Below are 12,981 nucleotides of genomic sequence, written 5' to 3'. Positions count from 1 at the left end.
TATGGTTTCCACTCAACAGAGGGAAGGGAGAGGGAAGACGGGTCTGAGTGACATCCCCTCCCTTACCCCCTACTTCTGCTGTTTCAAACTGACCCTCCCAACACTGACTTCTGAAAAGGCTGGAAGGTAGGGATATTGGCCAAGAGAGGTGTCCTCCAGACACGCCGGCCTGGTTTGGACACAGGCTGAAACTCCTCTAACCCTAACCCTAACCCTTAACCCTAACCCTAAACTTAATCCTAGGGTTACTAGGTTACTCAGTTACTTCCAGGTAACTGAGTCCTCCGTAATGTAGGGTCCTGGGAGAATTTGACGGAGCCTGGGAATGACAGGTCTTAAATCTGGCATAAGAGATAAATCTCTTCTAGGTCACAGCAGAGAATGAAGTGAACACATGGCCTCATTGTTTAACTTTTTCATGAGGATTTTGTTCTGATCAAAGGGAACCCTTGTCTTTTCATTTCCCTGAGCCCAGCAAGGAGCGCTGTGGTCTGGTCCCAGCTCTTAGAGCAGCCTGTCCCCATTGTCTCCATATCCAGCTTTCAAGCAGCATGTCCTCTCTGGCCCCATTGACACCAGTCCTGTCCGTCTGATGACTGTCTTCTTGGGGCCGTAGAGAACATGGCAGCTGAAGGGTTTCACTTGACCAGTCGGAGAAAGTGCTTTGCCCACATGGACCTGAGTCGTAAAATTGAATGTCACAGTCAGGTTTTCCGTTATCTGAGTCTTCCCTGACTCCCAACCCCCACCCTTGACCCACTCCCCCCACACAAACACATGCACACTCCTCCCAGGACCCCTGAGGAGGGAGTAGGAGGACAGGCCCACCAAGGCAGGGCCAGTCTTTGGCCTGTGCAAATGTAATGAGCTGTTTATTTGCATTTTCTGAGCCTCAAAGAAGAATGCCATGTTCTTCTCACGGACAGAGCCTGAAGGATCCTGCTGAGAATGTGTTTGGATGGGCACGGAGCCCGGGAGGAAGAGGACCAAACCAGATTTGGATGAAGGGTTGCTGATGGAGTGTGGTGGCTGGAGGAAGCTCCAGGGTGGCAGTCCACCCAGGGAGTGTGGGGTGCACGCAGCTGCTGCTCCTCCTCCTCGGCTTTATGCATCTCTGGGCAACAGACACCCCTCTCTTTCTAAGCTGTGGGGTCCTGGAAGTCCCATGACAAGCAGCCAGGCCTCGGCGGGAGGGTTGTGCATGCCACTACCTCGGTTACTCGCTGCAAACGCCGACTCTCCAGACATGAGCTGCCTGCTGGGAAATTCGGCCGTTCTGGATTGAGTGAGCTTGTTTGTTAGGGGGGCTGCTGGTACTGTGGGGAAGCCGAGCGCTCGGGGCCACTTTAGGGAGAAGCAGCACACACCCTGGCCCCAAGCAGGCACTGGGAAGCCCCAAAACCTGCCCCACTGCTTACCCCACAACCGTGCAGTGCATGATGCTGTGTCCTGGCCAGATCCCTGGCGGCTGCAGGGCAGCTGCAGATGGCCCAGGCCTGGCCCTTTCCTGCAGAGTTGGCCCTCTTCGTCTGGGTCTTGGTCTGCTCAGGCTGCTGTGACAAAATGCCGGGTACAGGCAGCTTAGAAACGACTTAGAAATGTCTTTCTCAAAAAAAAAAAAAAAAAAAAAAAAAAAAAAGAAATGTCTTTCTCAAGGTTCTGAAGGCTGGCAGTCCAGGCCGGGGTGCCAGCATGGTGGGGTGGGGGCCCTCTGCCTGGCTCACGGCCAGCATCTTGGCATCTTCTCCCACGGTGGAAGGCACAGGGGAGCTCCCTGGAGCCTCGCTCATAAGGGCACTAATCCCATTTGTGAGCGCTCTAGCCTCAGGGCCTGATCACCACCTAAAGGCCTCACCTCCTAACACCACCATATTTGGGGTTAGGATTTCTGCATATGGATTTGGGGTGGGGGGGACATTCTCAACAGAGTGATTTTCTTTTTTTCTTTCTTTCATTTTTCTTTATTTTTTACAATAGACTTCATTCTTTTTTTAAAAAAGATTTTATTTATTTATTCATGAGGGACAGAGAGAGAAGCAGAGACATAGACAGAGGGAGATGCAGGCTCCTCATGGGAAGCGCAATGTGGGACTCGATCCCTGGACCCAGATCAGAGGCAGGCGCTCGAGGCACCTGGTTGGCTCAGTCAGAAGGGAAAGTGACTCTTGATCTCTGGGTCTTGGGTTTGAGCCCCCTGTTGGGTGTAGAGATTATTAAAAAAAAAAAAAAAACAACTTTTGGGCAGCCCTGGTGGCTCAGCGGTTTGGTGCCGCCTTTGGCCTGAGGCGTGATCCTGGAGTCTGGGGATCGAGTCCCACATCAGGCTCCCTGCATGGGCCCTGCTTCTCCCTCTCCCTGTGTCTCTGCCTCTCTTTCTGTGTCTCTAATAAATAAATAAATAAATAAAATCTTAAAACAACAACAACAACAACAACAAATGCAGGCACTCAACCACTGAGCCACCCAGGGGTCCCACTTTCTTTCTTTTTTAGATTGTTATTTATTTATTTGAGAGATGGGGGGAGCATAAGGAGGGCAAGGGGCAGAGACAGAAGCAGACTCCCAGCTGAGCAGGGAACCCAACGTGGGGCTCGATCCCAGGGCCCTGAAATCACAACCTGAGCCACAGGCAGACACTTAACCCACAGAGCCACCCAGGGACCCCTGAACAAAGTGATTTCCCACCAGAATTCCTCCTTCGAGCACTCCTTCACCAAAATCACCTGTGCAAGCACCTCCATCTCAGGAAACCGCCCCGCCACCCAGGGTGAGGGTCTGGGGACCTGGGCCCACGTCCCGGTTCCTGTTGGTCCCACGTTGCTGACACCATGTCACTCGCAACCACAGTGGGAGCCAGACCCCAAGGATCACCAGTACCCTTCCCACGATCAAGTGTTGCCAGGAAGGAGCCAGCCTCGGATCTGGTGAGCTGTGGAAGGGGGGTGCCCACATGAGCTCCGTTCCACTCTGCCCTGGTCTTCTCTGCGGATCCCCAGATACCAGCTCCAGGCTACCTGGGGGAGAACCACGGCCTGAAGTGGGGGGAGCAGAGTGGAGGCTCTGGTCCACTTTCTCCCCGGGGCTGCAGCCGGTCCCCCTCCCAGCAGCCCACTCTGCCCAGCCTGGACATACTGGAAAGCACCGCGGCCCTGAAGCCTGCACCCTGCTCCCTGCCTCCACCCAGACACTGGAACACGTTGGCCAACCAATGGCCAACCAACGTGGGCACCGCTCCGTCCCTGACTCAGGGTTTCCCCTCCTGCCCTCTTGCCCCCCAGCCTCTGCTCTGACTTGGTCCTAGTTTGATCTTGGGCTGACCCATCTGGGCCTCAGTTTCTTCTGCCAACAAATGGCCATAACAACAATCACCCCCTTCCTAGGGGTGTTGAGGGCGAGCATGCTTCACGCGCAGTACGAACAACAGTACAGGTAAAGGTTTGATCATCAATTATGCTTCCTCCCCAGCAGCAGTGGCCAGCCTGGCCAAGGCTGTGTCACTTAGCACCCAGAGACTGGGACAGAATTCAAGGGCAAATCAGAACAAGCTTCCAAGGGAGGGGACAAGGCAACCCCCTTGGGCCCTACTATGGAGAAGACTTTGTAGAGACGAACAACTGTCCGCAGGCCTAGGATGCAAGTGTCAAGGCCAGACCTTCCCTGGGTTCCTCAGCCAGGTCCACTGTGGAGTCTCCCACGCATGGCCTTAAATGGCCACGCCCGGGCCTGACAGGGCAGTCACGATCCCGGAACTACGGTCACTTGGCTTTAAGAAGCCCATTGTAAGCCTGACCACCAGGGAAGAGTTGGCCAAACTCCATCCCAAGACTGGACGGTAGCCCGGGAGATTAAATCCTAAATAAATACTCCAACTAAATGCCTTGCCTAAGAAGCCATGCTGGTCTCTAGTTGGAAATAAGGCAAGAAAGAGCCGTGATAACATCAACCACACAAGGGAGTTCAGGAAGCCGGCTAATAACCCGAGGTCACCACATCCTTTTTAGGATTTCAGATCACCGGGCGCCTCGTCCGTGGGGTGCCGTGCTGGCTCCCCAGGGAATGAATGAGCCAGCCTCTAATGGCAGATGTGGACAATCCTAGGCAGCTCTGTCCAGAACGGAGCCACTAGCCACTCGTGGTTGTCTAAATTTAAATCCGAATTGGTTGATGAAATACAGAAGTCCGCTTCTCCATCACACCAGTCACATAAGTGATCAGGAGCCACATGGTGGCTACTGCTTGGACAGGGTGGATGGTTCTGTTGGGTGATGCTGAGCCAGTGGGTCATTCAGACACACAGACATGAGCCCAACTCACTGTAGTGAACATGACAGGTATTTCCTTGGGCCTCACCGACCAGGCAGTGAAATCAGATCCAAATTCCAGGCTCATATGTGTGGGATCCGGGTACCACTTACACCACCTCCACTCACCTTCTGGGGGATGTCTGAAGCCTCTGTTGCCCTGGTGTGAGGCACAGGCAGCCAGCCGGAGCTGCAGCCCAATGTTCGTGAGTTCCTACCCACTGCAGAGCCCCGGCCTCGGGAGCCCAGTCCACCTCCCCTGCCCTGGCCACATCCTGTCACAGCTGCTGCCACCAGCACTCCTTGGGGCACTGAGGCTGCCGCTAGTTCCTCTTCCTTTGTCCCTTGAGAAGAGTGGGGCTTACCTAGCAGAGCGGCCACCCACCCACCAATCTAGCAGCCTACCAGCATCCAAGGAAGAGTCCAGGGAAATGTCAGGCCAGGCCCGTCGCACCCCAGGAGCCTTGTCACCACTGCCCTGGGACTGGGTCACCATGATCTCGCCCCCAACTCCCTCCTCTTCCTCTTCCTTCAGTGTCTCACATCTCCATGGAACCCAGGAGCAGAGCCGACTTTTCCTTTATCCTCTGGACGTCCTGGCTTCACAAAACAAGGTAGAAGAATGACAGTAAATGGTCAAAGCAGGTGGCCTGAGAGCAAAGAGAGATGGCAAGGATGCTCAGCCTGGTCCTCAAGGAATGAGCAGAATTTTTTTTTTTAAGATTTTATGTGTTTATTCATGAGAGACACACAGAGAGAGGCAGAGACACAGGCAGAGGGAGAAGCAGGCTCCATGCAGGGAGCCCGATGCAGGACTCCATCCTGGTCTCCAGGATCACGCCATGAGCCGAAGGGAAGCGCTCAACCACTGAGCCATCCAGGTGTCCCGGAACAAGCAGAATTTTAAAAGGTGAATCGAGGTGGGGAGGTGCAGAGACAAGCAGCAGTGAGAGGCCAGGAGGTGGGAGCCGGAAGGGCATGTTTGGGAATGGGGAAGAGCCAGAGTAGGGAGGTGCCGTGGGAAAACAGGCTGACGGCGGCGCAGGGCACCAGAGGTGGATCTGGGCTCCAGGCCACGGGACTAGTCTGACACGTGGCAGGAAGGACGGCATCACAGTCCTTGGGCAGCACCCTTCCCGGGTGATAAGGGACTCACCTATCCAGCCCACCCTCAGCCAGCAGGGCCTGGCCTCAAACTCTTGAAACAGTAATTGCTTCTGATGTGACTGATCACTATCCAGTTATGCACAATATCTTGGAAATAGCAAATTACAGCTTAATTCTGTCAGAGAAATGAAAATCAACACTTTTTAAAAAATATTTTATTCATGAAAGACACAGAGAGAGGCAGAGACATAGGCAGAGGGAGAAGCAGGCTCCGTAGGGGAGCCCGATGCGGGACTCGATCCCAGAACCCCGGGGTCACGACCTGAGCCAAAGGCAGACGCTCAACCACTGAGCCGCCCAGGCGCCCCAAAAATCAACACACTTAGAAAGCTCATCTAGTAACTGGCTCACAGGGGGTGCCTTAAGATCATCCAGGGCCCCAGGAATTCTCCTAGCAGACCCCCTCTTTGAAAGGTTCCCAATCTTTGCTTGAAGACCGCTCACAGCCTGACTGCATCTCAGAGTGGGTCCAACAGACAATCCAACTGGGAATTTATCTTGAGGTGAACATGCCGCCTTCCTGCTTTTAAGCAAACTCTCTGGCATATCATGAGCTCAGCCCGCTGGACTCGGGCAGAACAAAAGGAGGAAAGTTGGTCACTTCCTATTGGGGGTACAGATTCATTCCCCGTACTTTCTCCGTTCCAACTCATGACTCCATGGTTTGAGTCCTTTCAAGAAAAGAAAAATAGACCTTGTCATTTCCTATTGTTTCAAAGACAGAATCCAGCCTGGGAAAGATTAAGGCAAGAGGAAGGGGGGACTCGTGTCCAGATGACTAAACACCAATCTGACCTGGAAAATGCTCCATTCGTTTCTGCGGGGGGCGGGGGGGGGGGGAGCTGCAATTAGAAGCGTGTGTAGAATCATGACATGACCTCCCTAAAAGAGAAAAAGGAAAGCGCTCCCAACTCGCTCACAATGAACTAGCAAGAGAATGTGTGTTACTAATCTAGGAAGAATGTGCAGACCCAGTGAGTTGCCTCCCAGCTCTGGGCTCCTGAACTTCCTTCCTTAGGACTTGGCCTCTGACTGGAAAGCCTCCGGACTCTGGGAGAGTGAGGTGTGTGCAGTCAGCGGAGGGGGAGTCAGGGGTACAAGCCAGGCTTGTCTCCACCCAGGGTCCTGTTACTCCAGTCTTGCTTCCATCCCTCTGATCACACATGAGCAGAGCTCCTTTTCTGTTTTTCTTTTTTTTTCTTTTTTTCTTTTTTCTTTTTTCTTTTTTTTTGCAGAGCTCCTTTTCTTATTGAAGATGTCTTGGGAAGAATTTCAGCTGTTCTGGGGGAAAAAAAAAAGATGCATTGTATTATGTGTTCACATGAAGTGGATAGATCTCTGTGTCCTGACACGAAAAATCCTTGAAGCCGTATTATTAAGTGAAAAGTGCACATTGGGGATCCCTGGGTGGCGCAGGCATTTGGCGCCTGCCTTTGGCCCAGGGCGCGATCCTGGAGACCTCGGGCTCCCGGTGCATGGAGCCTGCTTCTCCCTCTGCCTGTGTCTCTGTCTCTCTCTTTCTCTCTCTCTCTCTCTCTGTGTGTGTGTGTGTGTGTGTGACTATCATAAATAAATTTAAAAAAAAAGAAAAGTGCACATTGTAAAAACAAACGAGCGTACATCATGATTCCGTTCAAGTAAAAAAAAAAGACTAAAAATTAAACTGTGTTTTTTAGGTGTGTATAGAACTCGATAGGTCTGTCCCTACCATTTGCAGGATCTGAGAGAAGAAAGCACATACCATATAGCCAAGTACTAAAGTCATGCTGTAGAAGTTAAAATGTAGAAGAATATTACATATTTTATATGTAAATTTTATGTAAATTCCTCTACAGTGACAAATATACCTTTATAAGAATCTTGAAGACCAGATTCAAACTTAAAATACTCAGACCCCTCAGTGTTTGGTGCAGACATGAGGCCACACAGTGTGGGGCGGAGTCAGGAAGGGCTCAGCCTCTGGCCCCTGGCCCACCTTCCTCTTCACACCCCACCCCTGTTGCTCTTTACATGTGTATCCACCCCTCAAACAGCCACCACCCCCTGGACATGGCATGGGACCAGCGATGTGCACACCAGCATCAAGGACAGACTCTGTGAGATGGCCATGCTGGCCCTGGAAGCAATGTTGTGTCCTGGACGGGTGGGTAATTGCCTCTGCTGTACAACATCAAAACAATTTTGAGTAATCTTAAACTATCAGGGTGCCTGGGTGGCTCAGTCGGTTAAGCATCTGCCTTCAGCTCAGGTATGATCTTGGGTCCTGGGATCGAGCCCCACATCTCCTTCTCCCTCTGCCCTGCTCACGCTCTCTCTCTTGCCCTCTCTCAAATAAATAAATAAAATCTTTAATCATCATCATCATCATCATCATCTTAAATTGTCTTACACGTGGCTTATACTTTCACCAAAGAGGGAGAATAAAAAGAACCAGAAGCAAAATCCAATGCAGCCCAAGCTCCTCAAAGACTGCCAGTCAGTGAGCAGATCCCTGAGTTCAGATTCCCCTGCCACCATTCATTCACTATGGACCTTGGGCAGTTTACTAACCTCATTGGCCCTCAGTTTCCCCATCTGTAAAATGGAGACAATGCACATACCCCTTAGGGTTATTGGGAAGAAGGTGTCAATGAGGAACTGTTGCATTTCAACAGAGATCAGGGAAGGAAAATGGGTCTTCAAAGAAGCAAAGGGCAGGGTCAAAGACAAAAGGGATGGAAGATAAACGGGAAGTTTTTAAACAGAGAGTTTTCTCACCAATAATAAGACCACAAATGTATTTCTAAGCTGAGATGTCTTGAACATTCTTCTTTCTTGAAGCATTCCTGGATGCCCTGTCCATGTTAGCCCTTTATAGTTTTGTTGGGACATTGCCCATCCTCTGCTGACACAAAGTCATACCAGTCCTTGAGGAGACATTACTTCTCCATGAATCTTTCCAGATTTCCCAAACTGGAATATGATGCATGTCTCCTTCAAGTTCTGACTTTATTTTCTCTCTACCTCTCTTGGGTCATTGGCCAGGCACCACGCTGGGCCCTTGGAATATAAAGAATAAGACAGATTCCTTGCCCTCAGGAAGTTCACAATCAAGCAAGAGATGGTAGGCAAGTAGAACACAGCGCTTGAAAATCAAGTGATAGAAAAATAATAGCAATGTAGGGTGACCTTTATTGGGTACTTGCTCTGTGCCAGGCACTGAGCTCAGTGTTATACAATGTTATTCACCATTGAAGCCACCTGGGCTTGGGCTTTTGGGGGAATTTTTGAACCTTTTTTTTTTTTTAAGATTTTATGTATTTATTCATGAGAGACACAGAGATAGAGGCAGAGACATAGGCAGAGGGGAAGCAGGCTCCGCTCAAGAAGCCCAATGTGGGACTTGATCTCAGAACCCCGGGATCACGCCCTGAGCCAAAGGCAGCCGCTCAACTGCTGAGCCACCCAGGCGCCCCTTTTTGTGGAATTTACTAACTCAACATCTTTACTCGTTGTAGTTCTATTCAGATTATCTATTTATTTCTGAGTCAGTTTTGATAGTTTGTGTCTGTTCATTTCATCTAAGTCACCTAATTTTTTATGGTTTCAGTTTGCATGACATATTTTTTTCATCTTTTACTTTTAACCAATCTGTATCTTTGAATAAAAAAGTGTCTCCTGGAGACAGCATATAATTAGATCGTAGATTTTTTTTTCTAGTCTGTCAACCTCTGCCTTTTGGTTAAATTGTTTAATCCATTCCCATGTAATGTTATTTTTTCCCATTTGATGTTATTAGTATGGTTGGATGTCTGCCATTTTGCTTTCCTTTCCATTTTCTCTGTAGCTTATAACTATTTTGTCTCTCTATTCCTTCCTCATACCTCTTCTTATCTTAAGTGGGTATTTTGTGTTGTACAACTTTGATTTCCTTAATGAATTTAACTTTTTTTTTTTTAAGTAGGCTTCATGCTGAGCATGGAGGCCAACTTGGGGCTTGAACTCATGATCTGAGATCAAGACTGAAGCTGAGATCAAGAGTCTGATGCTTAACTGACTGAGCCACATAGGCACCTCATGATTTCCCTAGCTCTTGTAATATACATCTTAACTTACCAGAATCCACTTCAGATTTACACTGACTCAATTCCAGTAAGTTATGGAAACTTAACTCCATTCCCTACTCTCTTTCTATGCTATCATTGTTACTCATATCATGTCTATATACACTCAACTGAACGTTATAACCCTGTTATAAACCCAACTATATAGTACTACAATCATTGCTTTCTATACTATTATGTCTTTTTAAAAAGCTAACAGAATAAAGAATACAAGTGTATTTACCAAGTTTTTAAAACTATATTAACCTTCTTAATTATCATTTCTGTTTGTCTTTATTTCTTCCTGTGGATTTACGTTATAATCTGATGTCACTTCCTTATTCTAAATACAGCTTCATTCTTCTCTCTCTTTTGTGTTTCTATTTACTTCTTTGCCCAACATTTGGGCATCAAGAGGTTGAGTGCCCGGAGGGCACTAATTCCACTAAGCTCAAAGACTTAGCACTTCTTCACCAGCTCTTTACTAGTCAAAGTCAAGACTCAAGTGGAACTCAGAGACTCACACAGTCCAGTCAGCTTAATTAATGATTGCTACTAGAGGAAAGAAGGAGAAAAAATGAAAATGTCTCTAAATCCTTTTGCAAAGAAATTTAGGAATCCCCCAAACCCATCAAATTTTATTTTTCAGCCCATCACACTCAATATTTCTAAGTATGAGCTTCCTCTTCTCTCTCTCTCCTCTTCTGCTCATCCATAGCACTAGATTCCAGAAGCGTGTGTCTGTACCACACTCTATGTTTCTCACATAGTGAGTCCTGAGGAGCTTAGCAAGGAGACAGATCGAGAATACTGCTGCTTTGTCATAAGGGAGTCGTTGTCCATGGATGACCTGTAGCTATTTCCAGACAGTCTAATGGAAATCATACCACCATCTGGCTACAACAGTTAATGAAAATATCAAGTTACTTTGCTTTGGGCTGAAGTTATCTCAACCTAATGATCTCATTCTGGTAAGAAAGGCAATCAAAGCATTACAGATGGCTTTAGTTAATTAAAAAATATGCAAATAAGATCATTCCTAACACTGTTTGACAAACTGATACTTTCAAAACATGGTGTCTGTGGACAAGAGGGGAAATTAATAAAAAGGGTCTTGGTGGTGAAGAAAGTGTGCAGCCCCGACTGGTTTGGACAAAACCTACCCCTGCACCCCACCTCTATATCCCCTCCACGACCACGTCTCACCTCTAGGCTCTGGGATCAGAGCTTACCTCCGTGTCAATCTAGACTGATGAAAGATTTTGTCGTGACCAACTTTGGATTAGGAAGTACCTAGGTTGCTCATTCCCAGGTTGTGTGACAACCTTGCAGCTCCGTAAAAGTACTGGCTCCCTTCTCTCCCAGACCCAGCACAAGGGTGGCCTCTTTCTCTTTCCTTCTTCCTTTGTCTGAGGCTGTGTCCGCCCATCCCTCTGTCTGTCCCTTCATTGTTCTTCATTCTACCAGTCTCCAATGAGCTGCACTTTGTGCGGGGCACTGTGAAGAACCCTGGGAACACAGTGGTGAACAAAGAGGGGTGCCTGCCCTCAGGGAGTTCACATTCCAGTCAGGGAGACAGGCATTAAACAAATAGATGCCATAAAAAAATACAATGACCAACTGTGAAGAGAAGAAATGGGAGGGGATAGTAGGGAGATGGTGCCCTCGGGGAAACATCCTAAAGAGAGCATTTGAACTGGTCTCAATTCCAACCCCTACCCACCTACCTGCATTGGTTAAGGGAGCCTGGCCCACCACCAGCACAGGGTGGAAAGTCATCACTCTGCTCTGAGCCTCAACACCTCCATAGGAGTAAAGGTACAGCTCAGGTGGACGTGAGAATCAGAGTCTTGGGGGTTCTGGTTTGGAGGGGGGGTTTCCTCCTGAAGAAGGCAAGTGTCATGTTGCAGACACTCCCTCTGAGGGTACCCCTGGGGACAGCCCGCCCTTCTTCAAGCCCAGCACAACGGCACTAATTAATCACTCCAGATCCTCGCTGTGAAACCATACATGCAGCAGGGTGGGGATGGGGCCAGCAGTAGGATTAGAGCTGCAGCTTCGCCTGCAACCAGGAAAGGTGGCCTGGGGAGTGAAATTCAGATCCCATCTCTACCAGCAACCAAGCAGGCTGAGTAGCCTGGGCTCCTTTCGTGCTGGGACCTTAGGATGTCATGGGGGTGGGGTGGGGGAAGCTGTTCCCCTCAATTGCAGCACTTGGTTCTTCTTCTTTTTTTTTTTTTTTTTTTTGCACTTGGTTCTTCTTAGGTTAACTTAGGAAGGGTTGAAATCAGGGATCTGCCCGTGGTGCATGCTCAACTCCCGAGAGCGCAAGGGCAGCCTGGCACTACTGTGTCCTGCCCTGAGTTGGGCTCTGGTGCAGGTTCAAGACAGGAACGGCTGAGACTTCAAATCCATGCCCTCCTTCCAGAGGAGAGCTGGCCCAGGGTTCAGGGAGGCTGGTCCCAGACCCTATTGGTCCATCTCGGGCCTCACTCCCTATAAGTTGCCCTGCAGGGGCATATTCAGAAGCGAAGGAGCAGCCTCTGGTTCCCTACGGGCTGGGAAGGCAGGTCGGGGGCCTGCCTGGCCAGTCCTAGGCAGTCGAGTAGAGACCAGCCTGGGGGCGGAGATGGGCAGTCTTCATTGCACCCTCCATCCACAGCTCACCCCAGCTTCTCACCAGTCCTGTGTGCACACCCAGTCTGGGTCAGCTTGTGTATGCCACCCTTAGAGGGTGACAGAGAGGAATGGGAGGAGTTAGAGTGGGAACTTTAGGACAGGCTTGTGGGAGGGGCTGGGGTTTCTGGAGGTACAAGGCTGAACCCTCTTATTCTGCCTTTCCCAGGCCAAAGACTCAGCACCCAGGGACCAGGGCTAGACCTCGGCTGAGGCCACCTGCAGCCCCTGCCCAGGAATCCACAACTCTGGTTCAAGACATCTAGAAGGATAGATTCCAACACCCATCCAAGAGGCACTGAGTCTGAATCGAGGTGCAGGACCCAGGAATCTGCATTCTTACCATGAGCTCCCCTGGGGGTTCTGATGGGCATGTGGCTGAAGGTCTGGGGCTGGCCCTGCCTGGGCTTCTTGGGCCCCTTCATCCACCTACTCACCTTTCAGAACCCAACTCCTGTGTCTGGTTTGTGTTTGCCCCACACAGAATCCTTTCCTTTGCCCCAACCCATTACTCCCTGTTCTCCTGCAGGCTTCTCCGCCCTGTTGGGCTCAGGCAGTGGGGGCTCCAAGCAGGAGATGGGGGAGACCTAGGAGAGAGAGGTCAGGTGTTAATTCTCCCCACATCTTCCCCACCCAGGTTGACTTGACCGGCCACAGGCCCCAACCACAGGTCCCTACCCTTCTCCAGGCAGCCTGCCTCTGAGCCTCACTGTCCTTCTGGGTCCATCAGCCATGTTCATCTATCAGGCCTGGTA

The sequence above is a fragment of the Vulpes lagopus genome, chromosome 20, assembly GCF_018345385.1.
Source record: "Vulpes lagopus strain Blue_001 chromosome 20, ASM1834538v1, whole genome shotgun sequence".
NCBI classification, from domain to species: Eukaryota; Metazoa; Chordata; class Mammalia; order Carnivora; family Canidae; genus Vulpes; species Vulpes lagopus.
This window is presented reverse-complemented; position numbering follows the sequence as displayed.